Below are 10,956 nucleotides of genomic sequence, written 5' to 3' on the forward strand. Positions count from 1 at the left end.
CGGGTACATTCGGGACTTTGGCAGTTTGGCGCCAGGAATAAGTTCAATTGCGCAATCTGTACGTCTATGGGGAGGCAAACTGTCGCACTCCTGCTCGCTAAAGACCGCTGCGAGATCATCATACACCGATGGATATTTGGTCTGACTCCCTTCCTGTAGCGAATCTGCGGTTTCCACCTTCCTGTCACTATTATACTGCTCTGGGGGCGGCGGTTGGGGACCCACTGCAAGCCTTAGGTGACGGGACCCATCTGCCCACCATATAGTTGGTGTCCATTTATCCAACCATGCCAACCCCAGGATAATGGGCTCGGACATGGAGGGAACTACTATAAATCTTAAAACCTCCCAATGTGCACCTACTTCCATTCTAACAGGTTCGGTCACTAATGTGGTCGGGGCCCCCCCTAACAGGGAACCATCCACCTGCTCGAAGCGAATTGGAGTTTTCAGTCGAGTCACCCTGATACGCATCTGCCGCACCACCCCCTTGCTAATAAGACATCTGGTACAACTGGTATCAATCAGCGCCTGGTAGGGCGTCGACTCCCCGGTAATCGGGCTTGTTAATGTTACCGGGATATTAAAAGGAACTATAGGTTCACTCACCATCGGATCTTCCACGAACCTTCCTCCTTGTATTCGTGGAGTGCCGGGGGTGCATCGCCAGGGGTTTGCTGGATCGGCGTCTGACTCTTCTGGTAAGCAACTCTTGACTTTTCCGCAGTTTTCTTTGGCGTAGCACCTGGCCTACCGATTGCCGTTGGTGTGCCAGTCAGCCCGGTTATGTCGGCTACCCCACACTCCGCAGCCCGGTGGCCCGGTCAGTTACAGCGAAAGCATCTGAAAACGGGCTTCGGACGTGCGGTACCTGGTATGGTCTGATTAGTGCTGCCCCCGGACTGGTCTTGCGGTTTGTCTTCACGTACGCCGGGACGATCCCTCAATCCAAACTCCAACTCCATAGCGGCTTTGAACCAATCAACCAGGCACCCTACGACCCCTCTGACTACACAGGCTCGACGTATGTCCGTATCCAAACCGGCCTGGAAATGATGGATCAACAAACGATCTGGCCACGATCTCAGTCTCCCAGCCACCTTTTGGAACTCACGGATATAGACCTGCACTGGCCTACCCCTTTGCCGTAAGCCCGCCAACTGGGCCTCAGGCCTTTGTAGACGGGTTGGGTCCTCGAACCTCGCCCTTAATGCCTCGAGGAAGAGACCTACATCAGTTATTTCTCTAGCTTGGTCGCTATATAGGTCAGCGGCCCAAGCAGCGGCCTCTCCCTGCAAACATGCCGTCACCGCCACCACCATCGCCCAATTGGAGGAGTATAGGGTGGTATAGCGGTCCAGATGATTGAGCACATGGCTAAGGAACACTGCCAAGCGATCTGGTTCACCATCGAATGTGAGTGTAATTGGGGGGGGTTCCATATCATGTTCTGGGGCCATGGGGCTGGCATCTGGCCTCCGTATGGGGCAGCTTCCGGTTGTAATATAGGGCGGGATCCTGCTCCCATGGGGCCTGCCCCGTGCCTATCAGGACCTGTTGGCTGAACTCCCATCAGCCGCGCACCCAGCCCATAACGGGGACACTCTGTCTCAGCCTGCCCCGTCCCCGGGTCCTGAAGCGTAAAGCGGTCACCTGGTTTCATTTTAATCTCCGGACTCGACAAGTGGAAACGAGAGGAATAGGACAGGCTGCCCTTAGCGGGACTATGAATCGTGGCGGGATGAAGACGTTCCCCGAACTGCTCTCTAAGGACATCTAATGTATACTGTCCTGGAGCCGTAGAACAGCTCCATTCCTCTTCCTGGTCTCCGGTCACCCGGCGTTCTCTCCACCCCGTGAACCTCGGCGCCAACCTCCGCCCCCTGCTGTCCTCTGGAAACTCCAACGCCGAACTGAGCCACCACTCGCCCTCAGCACCCACCGAACGTTGCAGCCTGGACCCCGGTTCCACTGCCATGGGAATGCGAACCCTCTCCTTCGGTCGGACCACCGGCTGCGTAACCGCCGCGTCGCTGACGCCCGGACTCTCCAGCTGTTCGTTGGGCTCCGTTGCCTCCTCAGCGTCTACCGGGTCCGCCCCTTGTGTTCCTTCTGCCATAACGCCCCAGACAGCTGGCTTCGAGAAGGATTTTTTTTGGAGGGCAAACTTATTGTAAGGAACGTCCTAGCTGAAGCGGAAAAATCAACACGCCAGGAACGTTACAGGATCCAACAAAGTTTAATGCACAGTGTAGGAAACAAAGTTTGCCCTGGGAAGGACTCCATCCCAGTACTCTAAATACCGCGCCGCGCCACGCCCACCACACACACCCTAATTAACCCTTATAAGGAAACCCTGCCCATGCTACGCCCGTTCACCTCGCCCTGTGATAAAACTCCACCCACCAGTCCCTCTTCTCTCGCGAAAACCAAACCCTGTCAGACCCAGCGTCTCTTTCAAAACAGCGTCCCATTGTTCTCGATCAGGATAGTCACTCCTACACCATGCACTGCTCTCCACATGAGGCGATCACGTGATCCATCTGCTGACGACGCGCAGGACGGACGCCGATGGTGTAGCTTGCCATTCCATCGGGGCTGCTTGGAAACGCCTGATTCGACCGTCCGCTCAAGCAACGCTGGATATTGTAATACAGCCGGGTAGGTATTACGCTGGGTTTGACACATACAATATAAAAACTAATCTCTCCCTCTTTCTTTATCCTAAGACACAAAAATAAACATATAAATATTCGTTATACCATTAAGAATAAATACTCTTTTGAATACTCCTTGAATTACTAAACTTAAACTTATCTAAAATTTTCATTCAATCTCCATAATCTTCTCTCCTATCAAAAAAAAACTTAAAACACATATAAATCCTAAGCAAATCTAAATACATTAAGTTAAACAAGTTATCTTCTCTTAAAAATAATAATAATAAAAAAACCAATTTTTTTTATAATTACAATCATTAAACACATTATAATATACTCTAAACATTTTCTAATATCATACTTATATTATTATCCATCATTCTTTATAAACTCCCTCCAAAACACAAATTTAAACATTACTTAAAACATTAAAATTCCCTTATACATATTTAAATCTTTACCAATAACCAATTCCATCCACAATAAACACATTCCTTATCAGTCTCTCTTATCCATAAACCTCGAAAGAATTGCTTTGAAATCTGGCCTTAAAGGTTGCTCCAAAAAGTTTATAAATCTTGCTTCTCCCACAGACTCAGGAACCAATACTTGTGAAGGTTCCTTAACCTCCTTCTTCTGTTGCTCCTTTTCTTTATGTTTATATGTTGCACAGGTTGTCCTCTGCTCCTTCATCTCAACTTGTTGAGGCCCCTCGAACTGAGATTTCCCATTTTTCATTAATATAGGCTCTTCAGACTGCAATTCTACCCTTAAAGTTGCTCCAAAAAGTTTATAAATCTTACTTCTCCCGCAGATTCAGAAACCAATACTTGTGAGGCTTCCTTGACCTCCTTCTTCTGTTGCTCCTTTTCTTTACAGTTATATGTTGTACAGGTTATCCTCTGCTCCTCCATCTCAACTTGTTGAGGCCCCTTGAACTGAGATTTCCCAATTTTCATAAGTATAGGCTCTTCGGACTGCAATTCTACCTTCTTCTCTTCCAAAACTTTAAACATAATAGATGGCGATGAGCATACCCCCAGGACCGAGGTGTAAAAGTCTTTTGCCTTAGAAACAGTATTAAGTCTGTAACGTATCCCCAGGTAACTCACCACCATTCCAATCGGAACATCCCATCTGAACAAGATTTGCCTCTTTTTAAGTTCATCTGCTAAAAAAGCAAACTCCTTTCTTCTTCTTAAAATTTTAGATGGGATCTCCTTTAAGATTATAACATCTTGTGAAGCAATTTGAAACCTCTTCTTATAAAAGGCTTGTATAATTTCATTGCGCAGGGATCTTTTCCCAAAATAAATTACCACATCTCTTGGCAAATTCTTTTGCTCTGCCACCACAGAGTTAACTCTAAATATTTTTTCAATTTCACTAAATATTTCCTCTTTTTCTCTATTCAAAATCACAGCAAAGTCATTTGCAACCATCTCTCTCAGATCTCCTTGCACAGACTCTCTCAAGCCTCTAATTCTTAAAGCATATTCCATTTGTCTATATTGAAGCATAAGAATCTCATTTTGAAAATTTTCCATCTCTTTTTCCATACTTTCAAATTTTCCCTCCATCAATTCCACTTTTTCTCTACCTCTTCTACGCGAAAGTTCAGCTTTTCAAGAACAGAGGCAACTCCTTTTAAAGCCAAAACTATCTCTTGCCTCAAAATCTTATTATTTTCTCTAAAATCTCTTTCATTTCTCCCCTAATTTGAGATATAACATTTCCCATCATGTCTTGCAAATCCTTCACCATTATTGACTGTGCCAAAGAAGAGGGTGAAGCTATTGATTTAGGTTGTTGCGCTGATGATAACACCGAAGAAGAAACCACCTTAGGAGCTGTAGGAATTACTGAACGCTTTGGAGCCATCTTAAAAAAATCTTTACTCCTTCTTAAAGATTATCCCAAAAAGAAAAAAAGTTGAGCAAAAGAAAAAGAGAGATTAACTCCAAAAAATCAAAAAATCCTTCAAAAGGAAATCATTATAATAAAAAGAGAAAAGTTAAAAAAAAGAAAAGGGAAAGGGAAAAAAATAATTAAATAGAAAAAATCCGTTCCATTTTTTTTAAAGTACAAAAAACAAAACAAAAAAGTCAAACAGAAATAATAATCCTCCTAAAATCCAAACCCAACATCAAAAAATCATTATAAATAAACAAATCCACATTCTGTTCCAGTCATTAAAAAAAGGGAAAAAAAACACCGAAGAGCCTGCCGATCGCCATTTTACTTTCCCTTTCAACAAAGAAAAAAAAATAAAAAAGGGAATATAAAAGTAAATGTAAATCTTTAAACTTAAAATCCAAATAAAATCAGAGAAAGCAAAAGCAAAATCCTCTACTCAGCTCTGTAAGCTTCTAAGAAAAACTCATCAGATCACTTTAATCACGGAGGTGGTTGCAGCGGCTTATTTTGTCCCTAGAGACAAAAGCAGCTGGGAAGCGGAGACAGTCTGAACTCCATGGGAGCACTCTTTTCAGCCCCCCAAAAAAGCCTTGGGGGTGCATAAGAGGCTCTACCACTATTCAGACAATCCTCTTCCCCCTCCCTTTGCCTGGGAGGGGGATTTTGAACCGCTGAACAGCTGATGTCCACTGTTCATAGCGATTCAAACACTTACCCAGGAGGACGGCTACAAAGTAGCTGCCATCGCGCGCGCAGATCCACCGGAAGTGGTCTGTTATCTGATTTGTTCATTCATCATTATTTCCTGGATGTTTTTTAATTGTAGATTTAAATTAGAAATATGCTTATTTAAATCAATAAAGTTGTTTCGAATTTCCTTGTGGTTTGACTCTATTGTCATTTGTATTTGTCCTAACATTGCATTTATTTCCTCCTGGAAAGTATTTGTCTTGCCTTGAAATATTACTTCTGGAAGTCTTCGATTTTCCAGGCTAAATCCTTCAGGAGAAAATATTGAATGTGGCATCCTGTCATTTTTTGATACGTATATGATATCTATGTTGTCTCCCCCCTTCAAATAATCTTTCATCAATGTTTTAATTCAAGGGTCAATTATCAGTCAGTTCAAAATTACAGTTCAGTATGTTAAGCCACTTTAAATACTTCCTGTAGATTCTCCTTTAAAAGATTAGCCAAGAGCTAAGAGTTTTTCCATAAACAGTTCTTAAATTTAAACAACAGTCCAGGTGTTTTTTTTTCTGTCAGACACTTTTTAATCTTATAGTTGGCTCTTCCTTTGTTCCCAGCTGTCTTCAAGATTATTTGCAATTCAAAGGAACAGATTATTCTTTATCTCTGAGCATTCTGCCAGTTTCTTATTGTTGGTGTTCTATGCTCTGATTCTCCACTAGGTGTCAGCTGTTATTTCTTTTTTCAGTTTTTTTTTTCAGTCAAAAATTATTTTTTGTTATGTATTTTTTATAATTCCATCAAAACACTTTAGGGTATAATCTTGACAGTTCTTTAGTTCCTAACTTTATCCAGACTGTAGTATTTTAAATTGAATTTTAGTATATCTCTTTCCTCCTTAATATTAATTTGCCACTTTCATCTATAAGGAAATGGGGATATAGCCCCCTCCCTTCCCTTCTGGAGGTTTTCTGGCTTTGGAGATCTTTCTCAAGGATTCAGTTAGTAGATAGAAGAAAGAAGATCAATACTCTCACCAATTCTAAGCACGCTGTTCATTGATGTTTGGGTTTGTGCTCTTGGACTTCGGCTGCAAATAGCTTGGGCTAGACACTGATCTCACACTAGCCTTTCTCCTGTCGGGTTGGAGGGCTTCCCCCAGATCAAATGAAGTGACTACTGTCGCTTCATGATCAATGGAGTGCCCCTCCTTCACGGTCACCTCTTTGGGCTGACTTCGGACCCATCTATGGTCCCCCTGGAAGGATGAAAGCAGCTGTGTGGAGAGGAGCTTCGCTCTCCCATGACCATATGCTACGGGCGCAAAACTGGAAGACAAGCTGTGTTTCTTGTACCAGTTCACTGCTAGTCTTTGTTTAACTATGACAAAGTGTCTTGTACAAGCCACCAGTTGCCCCTTATTGAATAAGTTCCAGTTAAATAAAGCACAGTTTTATGTGTTTACACCAATTCAATCTAAAGAGAAAGTGGCCATAGGGTATGTATTTAACAGGAGATCAAATATTTAGAATACTTTAGAGTGGAGGGTGGAGGAAATATTTTCATTTGAGGCAATCAGGAACAGGCAAAGAATCAGCAGTAAGAAACTGCTTTGACATCTTATCAGCCGAGCTCCATAAATAAACAAAATTACTTGGCTACAGCATGCAGGTGCTTTCTAACTCCATAATTTTGCATTGTGACCCATACAAAGTTATTTACCCATTATCTAAGAAATGGGTTTGCCTTTCTATTACCACTCTTACACCAGAATGATTGCAGAATAATTAATGCAATCCCCCTCCCAAAAAAGGGAGGAAATAAGAAAGCACAACTATATATATTTGCAGCAGTACACAAGGTTAGCAAATCACAGCTTGGTTTCATTTTCACCTGTATCAAAGGTAAGATTCAGCTTTTCGCAGACATAGATTTAATTCATTACATGTCTATTTATATAATAAATATATAGGAGAAATTTATTTACGGAGTATGGATCTTATGTTCTAAATTAAAGGAAGAAATACAAGCTTAGTACACCTGAGAAAACAATGTTTTAATGTTATTGGGGAGTTATAAATATTATGATTATGATTGTTATTTTTATTATTTTGAATTATTTCCTTTTCCTCAGCCCGAATATATTAGAAAAAAATACTATAGCAAGAATTAGGGAGGGCAGCTGCAGTGTTTCCAGATGATAGTGAACCACACATTCCAGCATCTATTAACATTGGCTAGGCTGATAACGCTATACAGAGATGTGGTCAGTAACTTCTGGAGGCTTACCCTTTCCTACCTTTGATACATGAAAAACAGGATCTTTTTATGAGAAGCATTTCCCGTTATAAATATAAGATAATTCCTAAAACATAGTGGCACAAAGAATGTAAAGAACAGGTAAGATAATTGGTTTTGTTAGAATATAAATTTTAATTGTTCTTAACATATCAAATAGCTCAAATATTAAATAAGGTTATGTACTTAGATGTAATCTCTAGATTCATTCTACACAGAGCCCTTTGTGAAAATCGAAAGAAAAGATACTGTGAACAGCAAGTGACCCTGATTTCCAACTCTTGACTGCAAGCCCTCCGTTTCCAGAAAAACAATGAGAAAAATAATCCTGTGCGTTCTTGCTGTAGTGCTTTGGTCGCAAGGTAATTTATCAGTCATGATCACTCAACACTGACCGCTCTTCTCTCACAGACCCAGTCCCTCCCTCTTAAAACTGAGAGATCCTAGATTGGAGGTCCTACATCCAGAAGGCAGCACAAGCATGCCTGAGATCAAAGGGGGCTTTGGAGGCACTTGGGGCACCATGGCCAGAATTGGCCAAGTCCGCCCACTCCTAGGCCTCCCTTCCTACCAATGTTCCTGCGCTCTCTCCTCCTTTTCCTCGGGGTGCGATTCAGGTGCTTCACTGCAGTTGCGAGAAGGGTTGTTAAAGGGTTGCACTCAACAGAGCAAAGCAAAAGATGAATCTTTTTCCTGCCTTGCCTAAAAGGATAGGGGATTTGACATTTTAAACTTTCATGATCAAGGAATGCTAAAGAGTTCTAAACCTATTATTTAAATATGACAGTTTTCTCACCTTTGTTTATAATGTTTTTGTCCACTACTTCTCATGATAAACTGTGTGATAGGCTATTTATTGGCTCCATGTTTGCATCTGACATGGATCCTCTGTCTAGAATCCCTCTATTTTTTATACCATATCAGAAATAAGAAGAACAATTTTTTTATTTGCTAGGAAGGAAAGTTGTGAATGTACAATTCTGATTCTAACCAGGGGTTTTTTTTTTCCCCTTCTCCTCATCAACATATTTGGCACATACACTTATGTATATGTATAAACTGCCTCCCTGGGTCCCTCTGTAAATAAGCGACATGAAACATATTCAAAAAAATGTGTAACAGAAGAAAATGTAAATGTTTCTTAATTGTTAAATTCCTAAAGAGAAAGCTTCGTATCTGAATTCTCTAACAGTAATTTTATTAAAATGTATACTTTCAATGATTAAAAAACTTATATAAACTAAAAAATGAAAGAATAAATAGAAGAAGAAAGTACAGGAAAAAATGGAAAAAAGAAAAAATAAGAATGTAGTAAGCAAAAAGAAAAAATATATAAAGAAATGACTTCCCTCGTCTCAACAAGTATAAACAATTTTAACTTACCACATTTTGGCAGCTGCCAAAAAAGTCAATATAGTTCTCGATTGCATTAACAGAGGGATAGAATCAAGTACAAGAGAAGTGTTAATACCACTTTACAACGTCTTGGTAAGGCCACATTTGGAATACTGCATCCAGTTTTGGTCACTACAGTGTAAAAAATTATATTGGGACTCTAGAAAGAGTGCAGAGAAGAGCAACAAAGATGATTAGGGGACTGGAGGCTAAAACATATAAGGAACGATTGCTGGAATTGGATATGTCCAGTTTAATGAAGAGAAGGATGAGGGGTGACATGATAGCAGTGTTCCAATATCTCAGGGGTTGCCACAAAGAAGAGGGAGTCAAGCTATTGTCCAAAGCACCTGAAAGTAGGACAAGTAGCAATGGATGGAAACTAATCAAGGAGAGAAGCAACCTAGAACTAAGAAGAAATTTCCTGACAGAACAATTAATCAGTGGAACAACTTGCCTCCAGAAGTTGTGAATGCTCCAACATTGGAAGTTTTTAAGAAGAGACTGGACAGCCATTTGTCTGAAATGATATAGGGTTTCCTGCCTGAGCAGGGGTTGGACTAGAAGACCTCCAAGATCCCTTCCACCTCTGTTATTCTATATTCTTAAAAGACAACAAATGATCCCATCTTCCCATATCCCATCTCACACAGTCTATCTATATAGGTAATCACTCTTTAAATTAACTTCTAGGTCCATTGTTCCAAAATATCCTTCAATATGCTCACTGTTAAAATATTTTACTCCATTTTGAAATAGAAAGTCAAATTTAAATATTCTTCTCTTTAATTGTAATGTTTAGTTTGTTCTACTTCTCTCTATTGGCCAAGTTTCAAAGTCTCAACCTATCATTTAGAAAAAGAAAAAAATCCAAAGCAAAAGCATTTTTCCTTCAGAAAGATTCTTACAATTAATCCCAAAATCATATTTTGAATCCATCTGGAACTTTATTCCATGTATAGCTTTCTAAATCAAAATTCTAATCATCCTTTTGCTGTTTATTAATTATTTTTAAAAATTCTTAAACTTGTATTTAAAAGTCCTTTCACAAGGGACAGAAGGAGACACATGTGGTGTTTTAGACTTGTTGATCTCAAAGTTCGAAAACAACTGAAAAGCTGTTAAGAAACAATTTTTAAATATGATTTGAAAGGGAAGTATGCAAACCTAGGGTTCGATCACTTTGAGCAGTCTCTTCTGCCAGAGCCATAAACTTGCCAGATAACACTGTTTTCTTGAAAGGAGCAGTTGTCTGGAGCTCTTGTGGGCAATCTGAGGTCTTTTTCTTTTCTGGAAGGGAATTACAAAGAGCCGTTTACTCACCAGCTTTTCATTCTGCCAAGGTCAGCAGTTCTACATTTAGCAGAGCTGTCTTCCATTTGCCACTTTTCCCAGAGGTCTGAATTCTCAAATCTTTTTGAATTTGAAATTGAATCATAGAGCTGGAACTTTCCAAAATTTTTGATGCAAATGATTTTTGAAAATTTTGCTCCCAAATCCCATTGATGCAATATGTTGGCAAAAAGATAGGTGATGGAAATTGCAGATCGCGTTGTTGTTTTGCCTCCTCTCTTTCAGCTGTGGATGCTCTGGTATGTTATAATTGTCCCAATGGAGGAAGCTGTCTTAACACAGTTACCTGCTCTGATGGTCAAGACCGATGTATAACAATATTCTTTTTTGGACCTGGTAAGTATAGTGTGCAACATAATTATATTTACTTTATTTTTTTTTTCACCACTATAATGATTGAATTTTCTCCTGGAAGTGGTTGCAGGGTACATTGCTTTCTGAGTACTAGCTCTGTCTGTGCAAGGGCCATAACCTTCACCTCATGAGGCCCAAGAGACCTGAGGTGAATTTTAGCTCTGCTTCTCTCTGAACCTAGGCCAGGGGTAGGCAACCTTGGCTCTTTTATGACTTGTAGACTTCAACTCCCAGAATTCCTGAGTCAGCATGGCTGGTTTAGAAATTCTGGGTATTGAGGTCCACCAGT

General features: G+C 40.7%; 2 long non-coding RNA genes across 2 annotated transcripts; one reads left to right on the forward strand and one right to left on the reverse strand.

Annotated features, from left to right (window-relative positions):
* Positions 1–2,220: 2,220 nt before the first annotated feature.
* LOC120307923 lies at positions 2,221–6,583 on the reverse strand. Its single transcript, XR_005556696.1, has 2 exons — positions 6,305–6,583; positions 2,221–2,724 (listed from the first exon to the last, which is right to left on the reverse strand). It is a non-coding gene; the product is annotated as an uncharacterized LOC120307923 (long non-coding RNA).
* A 387-nt stretch (positions 6,584–6,970) lies between these two features.
* Positions 6,971–7,870, forward strand: LOC120307924. The gene is made up of 2 exons (XR_005556697.1): positions 6,971–7,171; positions 7,784–7,870. It is a non-coding gene; the product is annotated as an uncharacterized LOC120307924 (long non-coding RNA).
* The last annotated feature ends 3,086 nt before the right edge of the window (positions 7,871–10,956 follow it).

Source organism: Crotalus tigris, unplaced genomic scaffold, assembly GCF_016545835.1.
Source record: "Crotalus tigris isolate CLP2741 ecotype Arizona unplaced genomic scaffold, ASM1654583v1 scf7180000017834.3080900, whole genome shotgun sequence".
Classification (NCBI taxonomy): domain Eukaryota; kingdom Metazoa; phylum Chordata; class Lepidosauria; order Squamata; family Viperidae; genus Crotalus; species Crotalus tigris.